The sequence below is a fragment of the Nicrophorus vespilloides genome, unplaced genomic scaffold, assembly GCF_001412225.1.
Source record: "Nicrophorus vespilloides isolate i.1.1-1 unplaced genomic scaffold, Nicve_v1.0, whole genome shotgun sequence".
Lineage (NCBI taxonomy): Eukaryota > Metazoa > Arthropoda > Insecta > Coleoptera > Silphidae > Nicrophorus > Nicrophorus vespilloides.
In genome coordinates, this window is record NW_017099654.1 from 54,762 (window position 1) to 78,827 (window position 24,066).

Below are 24,066 nucleotides of genomic sequence, written 5' to 3' on the forward strand. Positions count from 1 at the left end.
TTGAATACAGAATTCTTGAGGGATGCTCCGGATGTTAAGATTATTTACGATGTTCAGTCAAGGAAATATAAGGATTTGGACCGGTTGTCCCAAAGCTCACCTGAAGTGGAAGCGAAGAGATAACGTTTGTTGCATGATAACATATATACTTCGGAATCTGGCGTGGAATAAAACGTTGAATTGTTGTTTGTGATTTTCTGGTTGTTGTATTAATCTTCTTTGAAAATATAATTTATACAGGAGATTCTAATGAAATAGCAGCAATTGTGTTTACATATAAAGGGTGTCCCAAAATTAACGATAGAATTGAATTAAATAGAAAACACAGTTTTTAGTCTTCAAGTTGTGATTTTTTTATTGAATCATAAAATACATACGTTAGGGTTATTTATGGAATAACACATCGGGCAAATGGTCTCCACAGCTTTGCTGGCACATACGCACTCTTTTATCGAAATTTTCCATGACCATTTGGCATAAATGTGGGTTGAATATCGTTGATGCAGCGTTTAATTTCCTCCTGTAATGCACGGATGGCTGTGGGCTTGTTGACATAGACCTTTGACTTTAAATAACCCCATAAAAAGAATTCATTTGATGTTAAATCACAAGATATAGGGGGCCAATTCTGATCACAGAAACGAAAGAGTACTCGACTAGGAAATGTCTCATGCAGTAATTGAATTCACGGGCTGTATGGCATGTGGCACCATCTTGTTGAAACCACATGTCGTCTATATCAATATCATCTAACTGGGGCAGAAACAAGTGTGTTATCATGTCGCGATATCGAGCACCAGTAACAGTCACTGCTTGACCAGCTTCATTTTAAAATAAGTATGGTCCAATGATGCCTCCAGCCCAAAATCCGCACCAAACAGTGACACTCTGTGTATGCATTTGTTTTTCGACAATCACATGTGGGTTCTCCGGACCCAAAATGCGGCAATTTTGGCGATTAACAAAGCCATCAAGGTGAAAATGTGCTTCATCGCTTATGATGATTTTGCTCGAAAAATCAGCATCCAATTGTTGATGCTTATTGAGCATCCAGCCAACGCCCCATTTTTATTAACCCTAACCTCTCAGCTACCAATTTTTTTATTTTTTGGGATTGCCAACACTTTACTGCACAAATGACAGCAAATTCAAATCTTTCGTTAATTTTGGGACACCCTACATAATCAAACGGTACATCTTTAAAGTGTGTAGCGTTATGTTAGTATTTATACCACTTATGACTATATATATAGTCATAAGCGTTCCACAAAATAACTTCCTTAAGCGAAACTTTGTTTTGAAAGGTAAACATACTATAGCCAGAAACGTTCCCTTTCTAAAGAAAATGAAAAGTTTTATATTTTAGAACAAAGAAAAGTTTTTATTAAATAAATAATAAAATTAAAATCATATTTTAAAATATGAGTCTGAAGTTGATTGTTTATGATTCTTTTTCATTTAAAGATTACATATACGGAGTTGTTGTATTTAACAATAACACTTCTTACTAAATCAGGATCATTTTTAGAAAAAAAAAATGTAATTTGAATCTTTTTTAAATATTTAATTTCGTGTTTATTTTCTTTGTTTTCATTGGTAACCAAGGTTTTATAAATCTTCCACTAAAAAAAACATCATCTTCTGCATTGAATACATTTCTAACATCATCTTCATCGTCATTTTCGAAACCTATTGATCGAGCCATCTGGATAACTCCATTTCTAAGAAATTATATTTTCTTCTTCTGGTAAAAATCTTACCATATTTTGTAGGGCGTTAGCCTTAGATTGAATATTTTTAATATTATAATTGGGTCTTGAAATTGCTGACTCCGTAACGTCAAAGCTTCGTTATCAGAAGTAACGTTAACTGAGGTATGACTTCACTAGATATTGAAGGAAATTATAATATTCGACACAAATTTTAACTTAATAAATGTTATAAGTTGTGTCGAATATTATAATTCCGAGATATGTAAAACTAAGATATTGAAATTTGAATATGTAGTTTACCTAATTTTATTTATATTTCATTGAATTTTCAAATATTAGAATATTCTATTAAATTCTTAAGTACTAAAATGCAATACATCGTATAGTACGGAAGAAAGAAAAAAAGATCAACTATGTCTAAAAAAAATGATTTTTACAATTTATTTTTATTTTGTTAATGGAATTTTAGTTTTGTTATGAAAATGTGAATTTGGACTGTCGAACCCGCACTGCGGTATTTCTGTATTTATAAAGTTTCGACTATAAAATGGATATTGGAAAGCATATACGAAAACAATGTGACTCTACGAACACGAACTAGAAGGAAATTGCTAATGAAAGTTGTTAATAAAAAAAAAACTAATTAAACAATTTGTAATTTCATTTAATATTTATATTATATAAAACGCGGGGGCATTAATTATAACATAAACATTAAAGTAAAAATCTATTTATTTTTTCAAACTATTTGATGTTAACAATAAAATTCCTTTGTTTTGAACTATTTATTTTTGACTTATAAAGCTGACATTTGTGCATGTCAGCTTTATAAGCTACGCATTCATCCTTTTAAATAATAAAGTTCTATAATAAATTACCATCTGTTTGTTCTTGGCAACAAAACATAGTTGAGACAATAATTCATTTTTTTTTCATAAAAATTATTTGCTTTTAGTGTTTATACCTTTCTTTGCGTTAGCAAGAATTGGAGGTCAAGTTTTCGCAACTTAATTTCATATAGGATACCGCAGAGTGCATTTGGCAACAACAAGGATTGCCCAGAGTTCGCCTATCATTGATTTTGGTCAAACGGAATTGCGAACCGCTACTGCTGCTGGTTCTACCACCCACCGAAGGCACACTTACTTTCCAACTTGCAATACTTTCATTTACATAAATAAACTTAGTTGGGATTTCTTCTTTTTTGCTTCTCTCGCAAGTACTGTGCCTTAAAACATGCGACTTATCTATATGGGCGGTGGCGCGTCGTAAATTCAGGACCGGAGGCTTTCCCGAAGGTGCATACCAAAAAATAAATAATAAAAGGACGACAGATTCCATCATATCGATGTTGAGCACATTTCACGATTTTCCTGTCTGGCCCAACACCAACCATCGCCCACCTTCTCTTCTGGGGATCGTGCTTATTGGATTATTTTCTGGGCTCATATTTGGGATGCAATTTCCATGCATAGGTAAAATTTCATTAATTCATAGTACATGCGAAGGAAATTGAGCGGCCTTCCTCTACCGCCGCCTCTCCCACGTCTCGTTAAATGCGTGCCACGGGGTGATCATCGTTCGTGTAATTTATGAGATTCGAGTCTGAGCAGCCATAAATATAAAACGGCATATCTCTGTCCAAAAAATGGAATTGATGTTCCATGCTACATCGAGCCATAGCAATCTAAACTGGACGGAATTAATCGCAAACTAGATGGGCTAATTTCATTTAATAGTTATGATTTGTGACATCTTTTTTTATTCTTTGTTATTGTCTTTGATGCGCATCTTAAACAACATCTACTAAATAATGTGTAATAAAGATACAAAAAGATACATTGGTTTATATAATTTGTAATAAAGATTAATAAAAAAATATAGAATAGATTTTTTGTGGGTTAGCAAGATGATATGATTATATTTGATATACAGCAATATCTCGTATAGTGCGGATAATTGATTAGACAGATTCAAACAACCGAACTAATAGAGGACCTTAAAATTACATAAAAATAAATTGCACAAAAAGAGACTTGACTGTATAAACTTAAAAACGATCATTCATGTTATCAATTCATTTAATTGATTGAAGCTGCACTATGCGAAATATTTATGTTTATAGTAGGATGTTATTTACATATTTTTAGTATCCAACGACAGTGCCCTTTCGACACAGGCTAAGTGTTAATCCCATTTTTAAAACTAGATCCAGCGGTTTGAAACTTTTTAGTTTGTGAATTGGATTAAGTCATAAACTTTGCTTTACTTCAACGATGCGGCGCTCAACTACTCTCTGTCAGATATATATATAGCTACTAAAATCTAGTTCTCGTGTATCTGATATTATTTATCAACCTGTAATATTTTTCTTGAGAGTTTCTTTAGATGTTTCTTATCTTCTACTTTGTCTCTTCTACTTATACTCTGCCAAGTTACGTATCCCTTATGATTTTATATACCAATCATTGAAAATATATCAATATTATGTGGGTAATAAAAATAGAAAATGATTTCATTAATGATTTGTTTAGTTCAGCAATTTCGATGCAAATCAAACATAATCCAATATGATGATGAAAATCAAACATAATGAGCCAATATTTGAAACAAATATACATTAAATACTTAAGTCTTAAAACAACTTCCTCCATATTCAATACTTAAAAAGTGTGTATAATGTAGCAAGTAATTATAAAAGTATATCGACGTGAAATATGTGGGTCGAATAATTACACTATGGATCGCGACACACGTCATTGAGATTGTTATTGAGATCCTTGTAATACTTTTTCTTCGATAATTCCAACTTTTTACATAAAAAACTTTTCGAGTTTCTTAAACTTAATTTCAAGATCCATTTGATTGTATCATTTCATTTTTATTTATTATTGTTGTTTATGATAATACTAATAGTTATTTTCTATTTACAAAAAAGATATCGCTGTTAACCAAATGGGAGGTTACTTGATATTTATCAAATGTTAATTTTCGACATCGACGCTCTCTAGACCAACTTTATAATTAAATATAACATTATCAGGTATAGTCAGCTAAATGCTGAACATTTGCATTGTACGCACGCAGTGGAAATGCACGATCGATGATGACTTATGCAGACTAAATAGAAATTGTTCATTACTGTAATATTCATTGCACTGCACAATAAATCAACATTACCATAGGTCGTTTAAATAACAGACTGCATGAATGCGGCCACACAAATTGTTCATTCATCTAAAAAGTCATGATCTTTGATGTGTTGTTTTGTTATTTAAGTGCTTAAATATTGAGGAAAGTTTAGTTTTGTCTGTTATGTGAAAGTGAAATATGAGCAATCGAATAATATAGTGTTCCCACATTCAGTATAAATGAACGAACCACAAGAAACAACGAATAAATCGATATATCATTATGCTCGGCAGAAAGAAATAATTGCAAAATCAATATTTAGGTATTTAAAGATGTACAAGAGAAAATATTATTATAATTGGTTTGTTGTAAAAGTTGTACTATTTCAAGAAAAATGTCAACTGCATAAATAACAAAGACGATTAATGAATGTTCTCGTGAAATGTATGTAGATGAGATACAGCGGTGTGTAAAAATGATTAAAATTATTATATTTATTAGACGAAAATACTGTACAAAAATACTTTGTTTTATATATTTATTACATTCTATTTTTGTTAATATGTAATTATAAAAATTAAACAATTATTTCATTTCATTTTAACAGACTTTCTTGATAATATGTGTATTGAAAGAATTGATATATTTGTTAAATAAAAACAATGATAATATATACAATACATTATGTTTATTTTTATTAAAGATCTGTACACTAAAACTGTTTTTATACTGTTCATGAAGAATCCGTGTCAAAAAAAACATATACAAATATATACAGTTTTAGACATCGTATAATTCTTTAAAAAATGGTAATGGGCAATGAATTCACGTTTAAACTGCATAGCTTTTTTCGCTAAGAGGATTATGTATAAAAGGTTTCCCAATTCGCTAGTTGAAACCCTCTTTTATATTATATTTGCAGTGGGCAGAGTCTTTTCGTCAACCCCTATAATTTCATCATTATCAAAAGCAACTAGCAATTTGACTATTTAACAAATTAACCATTTGCTGTAATATTTGGAAAAAATAGCAACTGTAGAGGAAGATTGATTGGTCAATAAACATGGGTAAAGCCCGGATGAAATAAGTTGAAGAAGTTTTATATAGTGAATGAGATAGATCTTCAATTGCAATTTCAAAAAAAAAATACTCTCAAGACTATGTACTTAAGTATATTTGAAACAAATTCATGAAGTCTTATAAAAAAATAATGGTAGATATATTTCGGTTCAAATTTGTAATAATTACATATTTAATGAAGTTGGCACAATAATATTAATTTTAAACATCCCTACATTATAAATAATGCTACTAATACTAATTGCCCTATTAACAAATAGCATGCGTTCCACGAAATTGCTTCGTTAAGATATACAGTAATGGACAGGAAAATAAAAGTATTTTTTTCGAACAAAGAAAACTTTAATTACATACAAAGTGAAATCACATTTAAAAACATGAGTCTAAAGTTATGGCATGTAACAATAAAACATCTTCCTTCTTAAATCAGGATAGTTTTCACTATTATTTTTATATCTTTGATTGTTAACATTTTTTGGCAAGAACTTATTTATATAGTCTTAATTCTCTTTGTCTTCGTTCCTAACAATGTTATCGAAATCTTTTACAGAAATAATTTTCTGAATTTAATAAACATCCTCCTCATTGACATTATTAAAACGTCATGTAGATAACTTCATTTACAATTTCTTAGACTTTATTTCCTTCTTATAGTACAACTTTTTCTAGTATTTTTGCTAAAATAGTTGTTTTTTTATATATATATCTTTGGTTGTTAACATATTTTTATTGGCAAGAACTTATTTAATACCTTCTTCATTTTATTTATTGTTAACAATATTTTTTAATTCTTTCACTGAAAAACCATCATTGCATTCAATAAATTTCTAACATCCTTCTCATTCACATATGAATGAATCCATTTGTATAATTGTATTAGTAATTTCTTTGAAGTTTTTATCTTCTTCTAGTACAACTTTGTTATATCGAATCTTCCTGTGATAACAAAGAAGATTAATCGAGGTATAACTGTATTATATTATTTACAAAATTTGTGGCATTTAAATGATGTGTTTGGATGATGTTTTACACTAATATATTGTTTGATAATGTTTCATTTTATTGTTCGATTATTGCATTAAAGTTATTACGGTAGATTGAATGTGGCCTCGTTAAAGTAAAGCAAAGTTTATGGCTTAATCCAATTCACAATTAAATGATTTGTGTTTGCCTTCGGGATTATCGCCCGACGAACAATTGCAGTTGAGGATTTCGCTTTTAACGATGCTAGTTCTATTTGCGATTGATTCTACGTCCGCGACGGAAAAGCGGTTATTGACTGGTAAACAAAGCTTTGTTTTTTCCCTTCTTGTTTTCAGCGTAGCCAACCCATCGATCGGCTATCTAAATCCACCGGTAGGAGTGGCCACCGTGAAAAATCAAATCGGCAATTCTTCCATTTTTTTATATTAAGTGGATGTAACAAAAAAAAAACGTTTAACGAATGATACAACGTTCATTCCGCATAAAGATCTAAATTACTAAATTAATTAAACGTAATCTGAGCGACCCATGAGTATATTTTTATTTGTACATTGCGAGCGATTCAATTAGTCGTATGAGGGTGGTTACGTGTCGTGTGGTTCCTCGATTCATTGAACAGATATGTATGTATGTTACGTGTCGGTGTGAGAGGAGTGAAATTCCGAGGGGTCGTCGGATGAATTCTCGGCTAGTTATTGCACGTTCCCAGACATGACAGGTCTGCAACCCCTCGTGCCATTCTGCATTAATTCGGGGGTCCATCTCTGCGATGACCGCACTCCTCTTTCGCCACAGACCGGTGTTGGTGTCCTCGTTCTCCACCATCTCATCAACATTTTCGAATAGCCGCGACCCTTATTTCGGATTCGACGCAGCGCGACTTCATCGCCAAACGGACTTCATTACGGCTCCAAAACTAATTACAGTCATTAAAGCGGGATGATGAAATGCACTGTTTCTGACAAGCTCATAATAATAGTCCGTCGGAAATATATAATAAGTGATATCAGTTTTAATATCTTTTGAGGGAGGAGAAATACTAAAACTGACAAAGAAACATGATAGCATTAGCAGACCACTTTGTTTAAATTTTTTGCTTCCTATCCTTTCATACTAGCACTCAACGCACTTTCCTCGTCATATCATAACTTTTAATGTCGAGTTATTAAAATTTATAAATTAACATATTAAAATAAATGAAGAAAAAGTAGCAAGAATAGTTTTTGAAGTAAATTAGTTAATCGCATGTTTATAAAATATCCAATGTAAAAAGAAGTGTGTGTATTATTACATATTTAGAATCTCATTTTTATGGAAAACATTGTAACGTTGTAAAGTTGACAACACTGAGACCAGATCAAACCGTGAAAGAAGACGGTGTTGGTGCTCTAGAGCAATGATTTTCCAAGTGTGGGTCGCATAAAATATGTGGGGTCGCAAAAATTTAATGACATATACCCATTCTTCGGGGGGTCGCAAAAACTTTTTACGTCCAATAGGTGGTCGCGGACCAAACATTTTGAGAATCACTGCACTAGTGAAGCCAAGACCAACTGTAGGAGATGAAGTATTGAGTTCTTCCTCTCAACAAAAAGAATTGGCTCCCAGAACTTTCCAACGTCAGGCACTCACGCCCAGTCGGAAGTAGAAGATTTTTTTATTGTTAGTGCACGATCTCACTTGTCGTGTTACAACATCATGGTCTATGGGATTACAAGGGAATTTGAGTTTAGTGGTCCGTGAGGTCAAAAAGGCCGACCGCTAGATTAGAATTCGTGTAAAAATATAAACATTATCGTTACACGTTTAAACGGAATAGCTTTTTCAGCAAGAGTAACATGTGTAAGAAAATAGTTTTCCAATTGTTGAAGCCATTATCTTCAATTATCTACCAGAAGATTTGACTACCTCCATTATCTAATCATCCTCAAGAGGTTTGTGAACTAGAAAACCATTTATATTGGCAAATCAACCATCTACAATAATTTTTACAAGTTGTGGCAAAATGTTATTAGCAAGCAGCAAGTTCATCCACAGATGTAATTTCACATTTAAACAGAGGAATATAAATAACAGTGTTATTTCTAAATCGTGTAGAAATAATCTGTGTAGAAACAGATTTGATTGTACTTATATATATTTGAAACACTCATTGAAATCCAAATTATTTAAAACCTAGAAGGTAATAACAGTTCACAGTGTTTTTAGGGAATTATTAGGTTTGATAGAATATGATAAACTACATATTACGAAAAGAGAAGTAAACATTTTTAACATGCGCTTACAGTAAGAATAATTTCATGTAATCGGTCGGTTTAGGTTGAAAATCATGTAGTCTTTTATAAGAAATGATTTATATAAGTAAAATATTCAAACATTTTTTTTTTGTAATTTTTTCCTTACTAAACATAATAATTTAAATAAATACAATGTCTAATTAAGATAGTGTTTAAAACTATATGTCTAAGAGTAATAGTGTATTTTTATATATTCTTTTCATCACATTCACAGCTATATTTAACAAGAAGGTAGCTGGGACGAAAATCAGTCTCATTAAATATAAATCTATTTATTGGCTAACATCCACTATTTGCAACTACATTCGCAACTGATGAATATTTATATTTTACTATTTATTGTATGCACTTAATTTCAAAATTAAGAACTAAAATATGAACTTAACAGTTGGATATTGTCTAAAAGTATCAGAATTTGTTGTATACTTATTTATTAATTAATATAAATCTAATGCAGATTTTATGTTAGTTAGTTTATTTTAATACAGATGATTGACTAATGATTTTATAAATGTCTGAAAAGAAAAGTTAAGAAGATAAATGACACGATAAGGTATTCATTTAATAGGCAGAAATAAAAATGCTAATGTGTGTTTTTTAGATCATTTGTAATCATAAACATAACATCGTTAATGTTATAATTTCCGAATCTCGTTCTATTTGTTTTCTAAATATTTTGTCAGCGGCAGATGGTTTTTCGTGCTATTCTCTTGGCTTACTGCCAGGTACGGAAGGTTCTCCTATAGGTGTCGGAAGCGTTCCTCACGATTTACAACGTTGTAAAATCTTAATGAGATCAATCTATACTGTAATCAATCGATGCCCATAAAGCATCGCAGCACAAAATCTGGCGTAATGAGACACTCGTTTTTATACTTGATTATTTTAAATAGTTTATTGTATAGTAAAGTAGTGTGGATTGGCCAGACCGACTGGCGGCCGGCCAATATTTATGCAGATCAGAAATAAAACGCGAACACACTATTAATTGTCAGCGCGGCGAGAGCCGGGAGATGGAAATACTGTGGATCATAAACAATTGGCACTGAACTTGGACGGTCCCGAAACTCAATCGGGGGGAATAAAGGCCTAACAATCATATATCTCGCTCATTTGCAAATCGAGCCATAAAGATGTTTGCTACGTACGACCTACGTGTTATTATTAATTCGATATTCGTGGTAGGTTTCAATGCGGCAATGTTTTATAACTGCTGGAGACTGCATTTGCGTGTGCCCATTTCACAACCGGAGACCTTCCCCATAACATACCTTTGTTGGTTCAAAACCAGGGTCGAGTTCACTATGCTGCAGTTAAAATTACAATATTGGTCAAGGTCCTTCTCTCCAACAGCACACGAGAGTGCATAAATTGAAATTCAATAAAAAAAATCATCCCTCGCTTTTTTCTTAAAACCTATCTATATATTTATAAAGTATTTTTAGGTGGTAGACTTAACAAACATACAATCCGAAGAATTTCACTTAGGTTTTCACTTGACTGCAAGCAGACACGTTTTTTTTCTAAATTACTTTATTGCGTTAGAAATAAAATAAATTCAAAAAGGAAAAAGGAAGTAAAGAAAAAAAAATTGAGAGCAAAATCAATTCGTCGCGGGTAAGAAAATATGCAATGGCGTGAGCACAACGTGGTGCCCATAGCGCGCATATTGATTTCTTGATAAATTTATAAATTATTCTTGCGATTTGTACACGTTACACACATATATACAAACTGAGGGAAAATACTCTCTCCCTCGTTCGGCCTTTAACAGTAATGGACAATGGAAAGAAACTGTTACGATCTCCGAAATTGAATTGCAAATTTCGCGGATTCGTTCGCAGTTTAGTATTTATATGCGTACAAACCATTAAATAATTTGAATACTGTCGAGAATGAATACAATGTAGGTGTAATTTTGCGAGGTAAGAATGAAAGGTGTTGCTTCCGTTGGAGAGAAAGACAGTGAGAGAGAGAGAGAGTGGTAATGGGAAAGTTTAGAGTTCATCATCGCGAATAGATGCAGTCAACATATATGTATATCTAACATTCGAGCTGAAAGAGCTCGCAGCTTTTATACTTAATGAGACCCCTGACCCTTTCTGGGTCACGCCTATTATATATGATTAATTAAATTCTCATGCAGGATTTTAAGGGAGAAGAAAAAATGCAGCTCAAGAATTAAACAACGGAAACCAAAAGAAATATACCGCGAACCGTATAGAACGGCACGAGAAGAATAGTACAAAAGAAGACCTGTTGGTATCCGTTCATGACTAAAAAATAGAACAGATACTTTTCGCTCATATATTTTCTGTATAAATCTTGATTTTTTTTGTCTTATTCAGAATTCAACCTCGATAGAAAGAGGAATAGAATTCTTGACATTATCGGATAATTAATAATTTAAAAGCTAGTGCGATTTAAATAATTTCGCATACAATTGATCGAATCGATCGAAAAAAAAAATGTTTTCCACTAACGATTTTTATAAATTTGTTTGGTATTTAAATCTAAATGAATTATATATGTTTCTAATGACTCAATCAAATTAAATGTGTTATGATATAAATTATATATTTTTCCTCAAAAGACTATTGACCCTTGACTTTCGAATGAAGATAGCTTCACGTAAATGGAAAAAAAACACACTTGATGTCCATGCATTTCAGTCGAGGACGTCGCGAAGAAAATAGAACAAAAGAATACCTGTTGTCGGTGGTCGCAAAGAGGACGATGAATCTCGTTGAAATTTATTTCGTAATTGCACACGTCTCCTTTATGGTTCCGGTCGCAAATGCTGCACCAGAGGACTGACAGACTGTTCATCAAATCTTTCCACTTCCGGTTTCAAGACCATAGCACATCCATTAATAGCAACACTCACACGCCCCAAAATCGATCTGTCATTCATACAGTGAAGAATATCGTCAGATAGCTTCCTCGAACCACTGCTCATTAATTTATTGATATTTTCATTTTAGTTCTAATAATAATAATCTAATTTTTGAGACTTATTACCAAAAAGATCCATCATCCATTATACTTATTAATTTTAAATAGAATTAATGGTCTTATTTATATGCAACATTATTTTGTAAATAATTTTTAATATTAATCATTTATATAATTTATTGTATACAAAAGAAAACATAAATATATATATTTCTATTTTATTTAGTACATTGATTAGTCCGGTTTTAAACAGACCAAGATATTGACAGAAATGTTTATCCGCAGTATTTTTCTGTTTTAACCCGTAACTACTACGGACACATAAATGAAAGACATGTATTTTACAAGGGTCAAAATGAACCTCTNNTCTGGGCATTTTTTGATGTAAAACATATATGGTTCATACTTATTTTATCAAAGAATACGTAGAATTCTTCTTTTCCAATGGAGAAGATTCATATATAACAGCAGAGTAGACACCAGCTATATTTAATATACAATGAAATAAAGCCGTTGGCACATTTTTCATCTAGTACATCCAAACCTGCTTTAGTTTTATTATAGAAATGTATATCAATTTTTGTTTGTATTTTCAAGGTCAACCGTATAAATCACAATAGAATGCGAATGAAAACAAACATCAGGTGGGTCACCCTGACCCGTACGTAGTACTTACGGGTTAAATACATTCCAATATTTTTATCTGTATTTTAAATTAAGTTCAGTTAATTTATCATTCTGCGAAGACAAGGATTTCAGGAAACAAATAGTCTACGTAGAGCGAAACGGTTGAGCATTTATTATTATTATACTTACGTTATTATAGAATTACTTACATTAATATTAATCATATATTTATTTTTCCTATCTTCTTTTTTTTTTATTATAATGTTTAATAATGATGTTTATTGAAACAGTAAAATTACAAAATTAAAAAAAAAAACTCAATACAATAATATAAATATCATAAATCGTGAAAGTCAATTCCTTCAAAGGGCTATTGACCATATGTCTTTCTGCAAAAATGTTTATTATCAGTTTAGGAGTAATTATAAAAAAATAGTTTTCTTGGTGTTTTATCATCTCAGCGAAGTGAACATGATATAACGGAACAATAACAACATTTTGACAAATGAACAATTTTGCAAATGATAAACGAAAAAAGTTTATGAATAAAATCTAAATAATAAATATGAATTTATTTTTGTTTATTTTCTGTAATGTTATAATAAATATTATTATTAAATACATGCTTTTCAGTTTAAGTAATAAATTAAATAACGAATACAATAATAAACAAAATATATTGTATAACAAAATACTATGCGAATATCGATCAAGGTAACTATAGTTAAACATCCGCGGAATATTTAAGACTTCATTGGAAAATAATTTAATTAATGATCTTTCAAAGTTTGTTAATACTTCTTTCGTAAAATTCTGGTGGTTTTTCATTTATATATGTCTCCAAGTGACTTCGGACCAATTAATAAATGTGATGTTTCCGAACTTCTAAATTTAGCTCTCTTATTTTCTACTATGTAATTCTTGTCCTGTATTATCATGCGGTTATTGCGGTATATTTTGAATTAATGAAATTTACTGAATTTTCTCAATGTTTAAAATTTATGGTATATTTTGAATTATTAGAATGATTCTTTCATTGTTTATTAAAACTGATCATTTTTAAGCAGTTTGATCTTTAAACTTACTAATTGAGCACACATTTTCGGTATTTTATGCTGATTTATTAATAATCTGTAATCTTTTTATAGAGCTACCAACGATACTAATTGCGACATGTTAACAGTTAACGGCTGTTGATGAAAAACTGATTCTAAAATAACGCAACAAAAAAAAATCTTTTCGCTTTTTATATATAATAAATGAAAAGTTCAAGAAAGAACAAACAACCCCGTTAAAGTAATTCAGTGCAATTGAAATGTTACAATAAACGAAAACAATTACCATTCAACTCAGTTATTAGTCTCCCAGAGAATACAAACAGGCGGAGTTTCCTCGGTTCAATCGCGCGAACTCCTGTTCCCTTTATATAGCAAAAAAAAAACTTTCCCGTGTGCATTTTTCGCCTATTAATATTGCTCCATCGCGTATTTTTAGAATTGGCAAACTTTCGGCAAATATTTATTAGTCTCTTCGCATTTCTACCATTTCGCAGTTCTCCTCTCCTCTTTCACGGCGAATTCAATAAACACGGTTACTCTCCTTTATTGTAGACATTAAAAGCGAAAACGACTGTCTATCGCCGTGTAGGCTGATATTTAAATCAGCACCGTAAAGTGGATGTGCCATTTCGATCTGAAAATTTAATCAGCAACGCAAATAAAAAAACAAACAAAAATAGAACTGCCTCGAGAATTATCAGAAGATGCGTAAACGAATGTTTATTGTGATATAAAAAGTTGTATAATAATGCCCGGCGCGTCCACTCTAATTGCGAACACTGCAGAATGTTCAAGAGAGATTGCGTTGGAATTTACTGGCTGATTTTCATTGTTATTAGTTGGTATTATTAGTTTGTAGCTAATAGAGTTGATCTTATCTTCATGTATACTATTATATATGTTTTAATCATTTATTTGTGATGTAAAATGGTGGACTTGTAATGTTATTAGATATTTGGAAACTGTTCTTCACAGTTGCATGTTATAAGTTGAAGTATATTCGATTGTTACAAGAGTTTATAGTTATTCAAGTTTTATCTATAAGTAGTAAAAAACAAGAATCTTTATATTATAAAAATAACGCAATAAAATTTTGTAATAATGAAATAGAGACTATTATATAAATAACATTTTATTCATGAACTTATGGAAATATGTAGTGGATGGAAAATACCTTATAACAGAGATGGCCAACAAGCGAACAGTTGAATAAAGTATCAACAATTTCACTGGTAGATGGCGATCATTTTTTAAGTAAAAAATTCATCTCAACGTCAAACAAGTTGGCTACTCTTGCTTCCTATCATTAAATGTACCACATACTATTACATTTCAAAAACTATTATATTAGTCAGATATTTCGAGTTCTATTTTTGAATAAAATATTTACTATTATACTTAGGACAGTGGTCTTAAATTAAGGGCCCGCGGGCCGGGTGCAATATTACAGGCGCGTGCATACACTTCAATCGTGTATTTTTTGTCCGTATTTACAACAAGATCGTGAGTTCATTCAATTTGTAACTAGAGTTTGAGACCACTAACTTAGGAGACAACCTCATTTAAAAAAAAAAAATATTTTTATTATTAACATTTTTAGAAGCAGCATTTTTTTTTAATAATATTGCTAATGTCAATAACTTGTATCCAAACTACATAAAGTTTCTAATGAAATATAAATATTATAAGAACAATTTTATTTTACATATGTTTAGTATAAATCTAAATATGTGTATGTTATTTTGATTATGTAACATTATAATGATAATACAACATTAAATTATGAGAAATAATCGGGATATAGCATTTATAAATATATATTCTGGATATCGCCTGATAAATAGAATTCATAGCCCGGCGTAACCACCATGCAACGCAAATAATAGATTGACCTCAATAGCATTTGTCCAACTATAGAATTATTCATTCAATACAGGAACAAGTCAATTATTCAACATTTCATTAACATTTAATTATGTACATTGTATGGAAACCATTGTTCGCTGGATACAAGAGTTAAGTTACTTCGATATTCCGAACGTTTGTTCAGAGGAATACAATTAATATGCTGCACTAAATTTTCTAAAAAAATAAATTAATGATTTGCAACATTATCCAATTCACGAAATTTTAAATCGAATAAATTGTTATTTGCGGGCTTAAAAGCTTTGTTTATAATTGATCAAGAAAAGGGCGACTAACAGCTGAAAGGTTAAGTCGCCCTACCCACGAGTTAGTGGGCGCAGGTTGAAATCCTGGTCAAACCAGGCCTTTGTGAACCCTCTCGGTGCTTGCGATCGTTCATCACAGATGGACAGTGAAATGAATTAGGTTTCTGCATATGGACCATCGGCCAAGTCGATGGACAATGACAGTGTTAAGGATACAAGTAGATTCACAGTGAAAGAAAATCGCAGAGCATCAATATACTACTAAAGTTAACCTACAAGACAACAGTCAACCTAAAATAAAAAATCATCATAATGGTGACTATTAACCGGGAAAGATTATTAAATTTACTCAATGTAAACATTGATGAACAGATTGTGAATAAAATTACAAGACATACAAAAAATAACTATAATAAAAATTATATAAATTACAGTGGAAACTCGCTTAACGAGCAAAATGAATTGTAAGAAAAATGACTTGCTTAACAAGGGACGTTTCGCATAACGAGTGACGATGAGAAGAGAAGTCCCGGATTGCGCATCATTTTTAAAACTTGTGTACACTTGTGTACATGTTATGTGTATTTTTTATTATACGAGTTTCACTATACGAGTAAAAATCCGGAAATTTTGGAACCGATTAAACTCGTTAAGCGACGTTCCACTGTATTAGACACGTCATAAATAATTTCATAGTCGGCCACTAAATTCCAATAGTCTAAGGTAAAATATTATTGATTTCGTCGATTTAATTAATGAATAATATACACAGATATTTCATAATAAAAATATTTTTAGGGCAGAATAGCCCTTTGAAGTAGTTGACTTTTTTTTATTTATGATATTTATATTATTATATTGAGTTTTTTGTTGTGTAATTTTTTGTTTCAATAAATATTATTAATATTTTTTATCACTACTCTCCTATTTCTATCACTTTTCCTATGCTTGTCGACCACTAAACAGATTTTTAAAGTTGGTGAGATTAGAATCTGTCACTTTCCCAGATTGATCTGGCATTGATTGATATAGACCAGCGGTCGCCAACCTTTTTAAATTCACTGACCACTATACTGAAAATATTAATTTCAGCGGATTTGTATAAAAATCATGTTATTTTTTTTTCGTAAAAAAAAGATTTTAAATAAAAAAAATTACACTTGTTTTTACATTGAGCCTTTTATAAACATATATAATAAAAACAAAAATTACAAATATATAGAATTATTTTTATTATAAATATAAATTTTATAAATTGAATTAAAAGTACTACGAGTAACATTCATCATATTTCACGAATGTAAAGCAACTTTCTACACTGAATGGTAATTGGATAGAATCGTAGCTTTTTCCAACTCGGGATAAATAGAAAGAATCTCCGAATAAACAATTTGTTAAAATAAAAACACACCATACACACTAGACTTGAAAGGATATTTAAAATAAAAAAAGTTTTGAAATATATGTAAATAATTATTCATTTATACACTATAATACATTGTTTAGTTTTTAGAAAAGTTAATAAAATGATTATCAAATTTAAACGAAAAGAGAAATTTCAAAATAATATAACAATCTCGGACTATTTGAGACTAGACTAATCGAGGACTGTATAAAAGGTTAAAAGCTAAATAATTTAAAAGAAAAAAATGTGTACTTTTTAGAATTAAATTTGAATTTAGTTTGTTTTAAAATTTTAAAATCGGAAGTCGGACTATGCGAGGTGTTACATAACCTTTTTAAAAATATTATATATCATTTAATATTTTGTTTATAAAATCTTATACGATCATAAAATACTTTATCATATGACTTGATTAGTTTTATAAAATAAAGTGAGTTTTGATCTTGTACATTCAGCTGTGTTTTTGGTGAATGTAAAATTGTACAATTGTATTAACCGATGTTAAATGGAACGCGTGCGCCGAGCACGATGGACGACTTGGAAAATCGGAAAAACATTAAACCCAAGTAATTACAACTCTCATGGAATAGAGCACTAGAGTAGATAGAACAGTGCCACTAAAGCAATTGATTTCCATTCGATTAGTTGTACGAAACGGAAAAGCTTTTTCGTCGTCGTTTGGCACGTCGATACTAAATCCGAAGGAATTTATGTATGCATGAATGTATTTGGTCGAATATAATTCATCTGGCTATGAGACAGCTTTGGCAGAGATCGAAACGAAACGGTATTTCAGGATTTCTTAATCCCTCATTAAAATTGCGCGCAGTAAAGGCAACAACGAGAAGAGGGAAAGAAAATAAATAAATACATAAATGAAACACATACAGAAAAACGCACAGTTCGGAGGCGTCGCGTAATAAATATGTAAAATGAAATAATCTGTAAAATGTAAATAGAAATTTGTACGGTTTTGAATAATTTATGAGGGGCGGGGAAATACGTACGTACATAGTTGGCCGTCATAAAAAAGGACTCACCCTCTGCAGATCCGATGTGATTGTATGCATGTATGCACGGTGTGTACGAATGTTTGTGTATGTGTGTCGCAACGTCCATGGTTGCGATAGCAGATTTTTTTTATTATCAGATTAAATCTACCCTTATTGTATTGATTCCCATTTAGTTCCATTTTTTTCTTTCTTCATCTAGAATTATTGTCAGAACTTGAATGTTTAAACACAAATACTTATTTAATTATTTAAGAATAAATATAAATAAACATATTGATCATAACTTAAATATTCATGTATTGATCAATATCAAGTTTTAACAATATATTATACGTATATTGTATATTTTAGGTATACATGAAATTTTTAACAGAATTTTTGAAAGAATATTTTCATTTTTCATTTAAGTACTAAATTTCATATTTTCAGTTGTTTAATGTTTTCGAAACTGTAATATTTTATTTGGTGATATTTTTTCTTATTATTGAAATATGGAAAATACATAAATTTTACTACTTTATAGTTTTCATGGGTTTTTCGATTACATATGGTTTTTGTTAATAATCTATTTAAAAGAGAAAAATAAATCAAATCAACAATGTGAAATCTGAAATGTATTATAGCAATATAATGTTTGTTGTACCAATAACATTGGGATGTAGGTAAACAAAACGATAAAGTTAATTATAAGTATATAACGAATTTAAGAACAGTTAAATCACATTGAATATAGATCCGGAAGATAAACTTGGAGATAGAGCATTGATCCAATTTTTTCGAGGCTACATTTTTTTTGTAATATATAATATCACTTAATTTCCGGCGCAGCCAAGTGTTTGTTTGTCCAGAGGAGAGAGTAGCAATCGCCACCTAGGCTTACATCAAAGTGATATAAATATAGCGTAAGTAAATACGCTTATTAAATATATTATCGATTGCGTCTCTGTTTAGTTTAGTATATACAACCAATAACAATAAGTGCGTTAGAGAGAAATACAAATTCGGTGAATATATTTTTGTGAAGTACATGTACTGACAATTCTTTTATTTTTGTTTGTATTGTTTTCTAACTCCCTTGAGTGTGTATAACTATGTGTGGCGGATCGATAAGCGGGAGAAACTTTGTAAGACTTATTATGCGTACAATCTGACCTAATCCTTAAGAAAACTTGAAATCGCAATAATCGATCTCTGTACACCCTTCGAGTTGGAAAACTGCAAATATTGTTATTGTTGTGATGGAATGATGTATCGTGCATACGCGACGTTTGTAACATGAATTGAATAATTTATATTTTATAAAATGGTCGTTATTTTTAGAACAAAAACTAGTTAATTTATTGACTTTTTCTTCTTGCTGTGCCGACGTTTTTAAGCAATAAATTTATTTTTCAGGTGTTTTCTTTTTGTAGCTTTGGCTGGTTCTTGCTGGCAAGTAGAGAGGACGACCAAAGGAATCGATTCTTTTGGTGCATTGGTAAATTAAATTTCGGGTACGCTGCGGATCGAACAATTCCGACCGAAAGAGGTGGTCTTCGGCAGTTTGGTAGGTAAGTGTCCGCAAAGAAGTCCCGTGTATTTTGAATGTCTATTGGATTTCGCAACGGGATTGCACATTAGCTATGTATTATTTATAGTGCGCTCAGTTCAGGACAATCGCCTCTCGCTCTGTCGCTCCTCGCCTCTTACCTTGTCTGCACTACCGGTCGTGAGGCGGCTTTTAAGTTCTTCCATAAAACTAAACTTTTTTCTCCGCCTTTGGTTCCTCCTCGTCCTCCTTCTGTTCGCGACCTTTTTATAATTTGTTTCTGCTCTTATTTGTGTACCTGCTATTTGATCATCAAATGCGGTTTCGGGCGAGCTTTTTGTTTATGTCGAGGACCGTATGACGGAGTGCGACACCGCGACACAGATCATAAAGTTAGAACACTTCGGGCTATGTTCCCCGAAAAAGCACGGCCAGAACTAGGAACAACTAGGAAGAACCGCAAACGCGGACCGCGCGTTATCCCTGGCGCGGGCGCCGTGCGCTCTCCATTCCCTTCTCTCTTCGACACATTCAATAGTTTCATGCGGACGCAGCACTCGCACACACATACATTTCGGTCGTCTCCCTAATATAGAACCAAAATTCGAGTGGAAAATTAGGCAGGAAGGGTCGTAGAAAATATGAATAAATTTCTAGTATTTCACTTCTAAACCTTTCTTTACATATGTCACTCCTTTTGGAATTACCGAAACTGATTCCAATTAGTTACGTCCCAGAAACTATTGAATTTGATGAATTGATGAAAGTTCAGTTTATTTTATTCAATATACTGAGATTCAATATTCTAGTATATTATACAATTCGCAATATGCAATAATCACTTTGATAGATTTAAGAAAATAATTGTAAAAAATGACGACCACTGTCCAGTGATTATTTTTTAATCAAGAAATTAACATAACAAATTGAAAGTGGTTCAAATGATAAACATGTGAAAGTTAACATAAGAAATAAAATCAATAGTATTAAAATAGTTACTACAAGCAATAACGTCGTTATTATAATTCCTCAATTTGTAGGTATTAAAATAATCTACCAATTTCTTGTCCCATTTACAATTAGAAAGGATTTCATCTCAGCATCAAAATAATTTGACCTTCCAACAAATTGACGTATCTAAGAATAAATAGAAACGTATTATTGAAATCCAAATACTATTTAAAATATATAATTGGACAACAAACATACATTCAAGAAACGTTTCATAAAAAAAATAATAATATTATAAAAATCCATGTTTTATGACTACAATGGAACACGAGATCGTAAATAAATAGAAATAACCGATAAAACAATCTATAAATATATAAATACCTCGCATAGTGCGGTTTGAAAATTTCAAAACAAACAAATTAAATTTTAAATGATAAAATAATGTTAAATTTTGACAAAAATATTATACAAAATTATTTTGTGACACAAAGATATTTTTTATACAGTTAAGTCTCTGTTTGAAAGGTTTATTTTTGGGTCTATAAATCTCGACAATCAAAATCCCGACATTCGAAATCCGAACAACCATAAAAAACCCGAAAATATCAAAATCCCGACAACGGTCTTTCCGCCCGGGAATTTATTTTTTATTTTATATTATATTTTTTGGCCAATAAATTATTATTATAAGTATTAGAATAATAACAATTTTTAAAAAAATAATAATGAGTTTGTTAAAAATATGTTTTGAGTATAAAATCTAATTGTATTTTAGATTAATTCTTATTGATTTATTATTAATAAGTCTATATCATATATAGACTATAATAAAAGATACTGTCGGTATTATTGTTGTCGGAATTTCGATTGAAGCCGTTAATTTTTATAAGTATTTGGTTCCTCGATTAGTCTGGTTTTAAAGAGTAAGGATATTGGTCGAACGGATTGCCCGGACAATGCGAGGTATTGCTGTAATATTAGAAATAATATACACAAATAATTATCTATATATTTATTAAGATTAAATAATTAATCATTTTTAATGAATATTAAAATGAACAATTATTAGTTTAAAAAGTAATTATATTTTCTCCACTCCACTCAGAATATTGAGATTCAAAGGATTTTGGGATAAAATTTGAATATATCACATATCATTTCAATTCTCCAATAAATAAAGATTGTTAGGTATATCAAAGTACAAACAAGAGTGGTATATTATAGCATCTCGATCCCTTTCAGATATCTGAGCTACTCTCGTTCGCAGAACATACTTCAGGTAGCGTTCATATTTGAGTTGCGTTTAACATGGTTATTCTGGCAAACGCATGTCGTTTTATTAACATACACATCGAGTGCTTTATGAACTAATTAATGAAAAGGTTTTATCATTTGCATAGAAAATAAAGGTGAATAATTATAGCGATAAAAAAAATTCTCTTTTCAAAATCATTGTTATTACACGATTATTACGCATATTTATATTCTAATTCAATTATTTTTTTAAGTTAAGTGTTGAAAAAAAGCACAAACATACTAAAATTTAATTAGTTAGTCTCCACTTTTGCTTAATTATAAAATATTTTATTGAAATTTCTGCTGTAGTGAATCCACTTTAATCATATTTGTAACAAATAACTGATAAAAAAAACAATTGACAACTATATAAATTGTCAATGTTACTAATTGAATAGCGAAATCGAGTGGCGTGTATTGGATTCATTCATTCGCATGGTCATACCGATTCACTGCATATAAAATAACAATTGAGAATACATAAATAAAAGGCAGCCGTGGCATGGAGCAGCGCTTAATTAGTGAATGGATTTTGAATGCTCCCACAAATTGGAACCGTTCATCGGAATTGTTCTTAATTATCTGTCATGCAACTCCAATTTATTGTCTATTCTCAGATATATATTTTTTTTATTCTACTCTTAATTCTTGTTTCAATTGATTCGCCGATATCGTACGTTTCATTAGATAATTTAACAGTTTGCATTTTCTTGTAGATGTACGAGAAAATGAAAGAAACCATAATTGAAGGAAGCACAGCGCATACTAAGAGTATATTTAAAAGAAGGTTTATCGATTTTGTTTTCTTTAGAAATCTTATTACAAATATGTAAATCCAATAATAAGAATCGCGTGAATTGGAAGTGTTTTTTTTTCTAAAATGTGATTTTGTAAAACAAATAATACAAAAATATTATATTGTATTTTTTATCTGAACTTGGAAAATATTTTTTTTTAATTTTAATAATTACTATAATTATTTAATCTAATTGATTATTCAATAGTAATTTTAGAATTAATTAAGAAATGAAGTTTACACTGTTTCCTTAAAACAGTCAATTTTATTCCATAAAACAGCATACTAGAAACCTTGCATTCCAATAATATTATTTTAATGATTAATTTTAATGTGTTTTAAGATTTACAAGTTCTTTCATCTCTTATTTATTGCTGATGTAGTCTCCGTTTAATATATTTGAAATGTAAGAAGCATCGCTATATGTCGATTATTGAAGCTATCGATTTGTTTTTGTATGAAATAGCGTTTAGTCTGGTAGAAACGTTTGATATTATTTCAAAACGTTTTTATTTTGGCTCTACGGCGCATCAAGCACGAAATGTATAAAGTGTTTGCAATATGCTGTCACGCATATAAATCTGTTACGACTAGTTGGCTATTTTTCGAAGTATCACGTATGTTGTAAGTGAGCAAGTACGTCTCTCCTATTTGCTCGCAGTGTCGTCACCAAAAATCGCGTAGTAACTATGACATTTCGTATCCAACTACACGAAAATAAACATGCAGACAACAACAACAATACAATGCACAACCGTTACGTTTGCTTACGATTTATCTGCGCCATGTGCAGAGTCCTACAAATCTGGGCTTGCCAAAACCAAATTGCATTCGCGCTGAACTTGATCCTCATTTTTGTGCGTTGCTTTTCGTTTTCAAATGTCTGAAATCAATTTTTAATCAACAGTTAAAAAAGTCCTTGAACATATTAAAGGAAATTGAAGTTAATCATGTTGTTTTCGTTGGTTGCCGGTCGCCAGGAATTATTATATAGAGATGATTGAGATATTACATAATTGGAGCAAGTCCACTTTCCTAGTGGAAATGATGTAGGTTTT

At 30.8% G+C, this 24,066-nt stretch overlaps 1 protein-coding gene across 17 annotated transcripts in view; it reads right to left on the reverse strand.

The window, feature by feature from the left end:
* Positions 1–20,417, reverse strand: part of LOC108565022 (glutamate-gated chloride channel) — a 44,078-nt gene extending 23,661 nt beyond the window's left edge. For 9 of the 17 annotated variants that reach the window (XM_017924270.1, XM_017924271.1, XM_017924265.1 and 6 more), the window contains exon 1: positions 20,124–20,416. The gene's annotated coding sequence lies outside the window, so the exon portion shown is untranslated. Of the gene's footprint in view, positions 1–20,123 lie in introns of all 17 variants that reach the window. The other 8 variants (XM_017924256.1, XM_017924272.1, XM_017924261.1 and 5 more) reach the window with 3 other exon arrangements.
* Between the last annotated feature and the right edge of the window lie 3,649 nt (positions 20,418–24,066).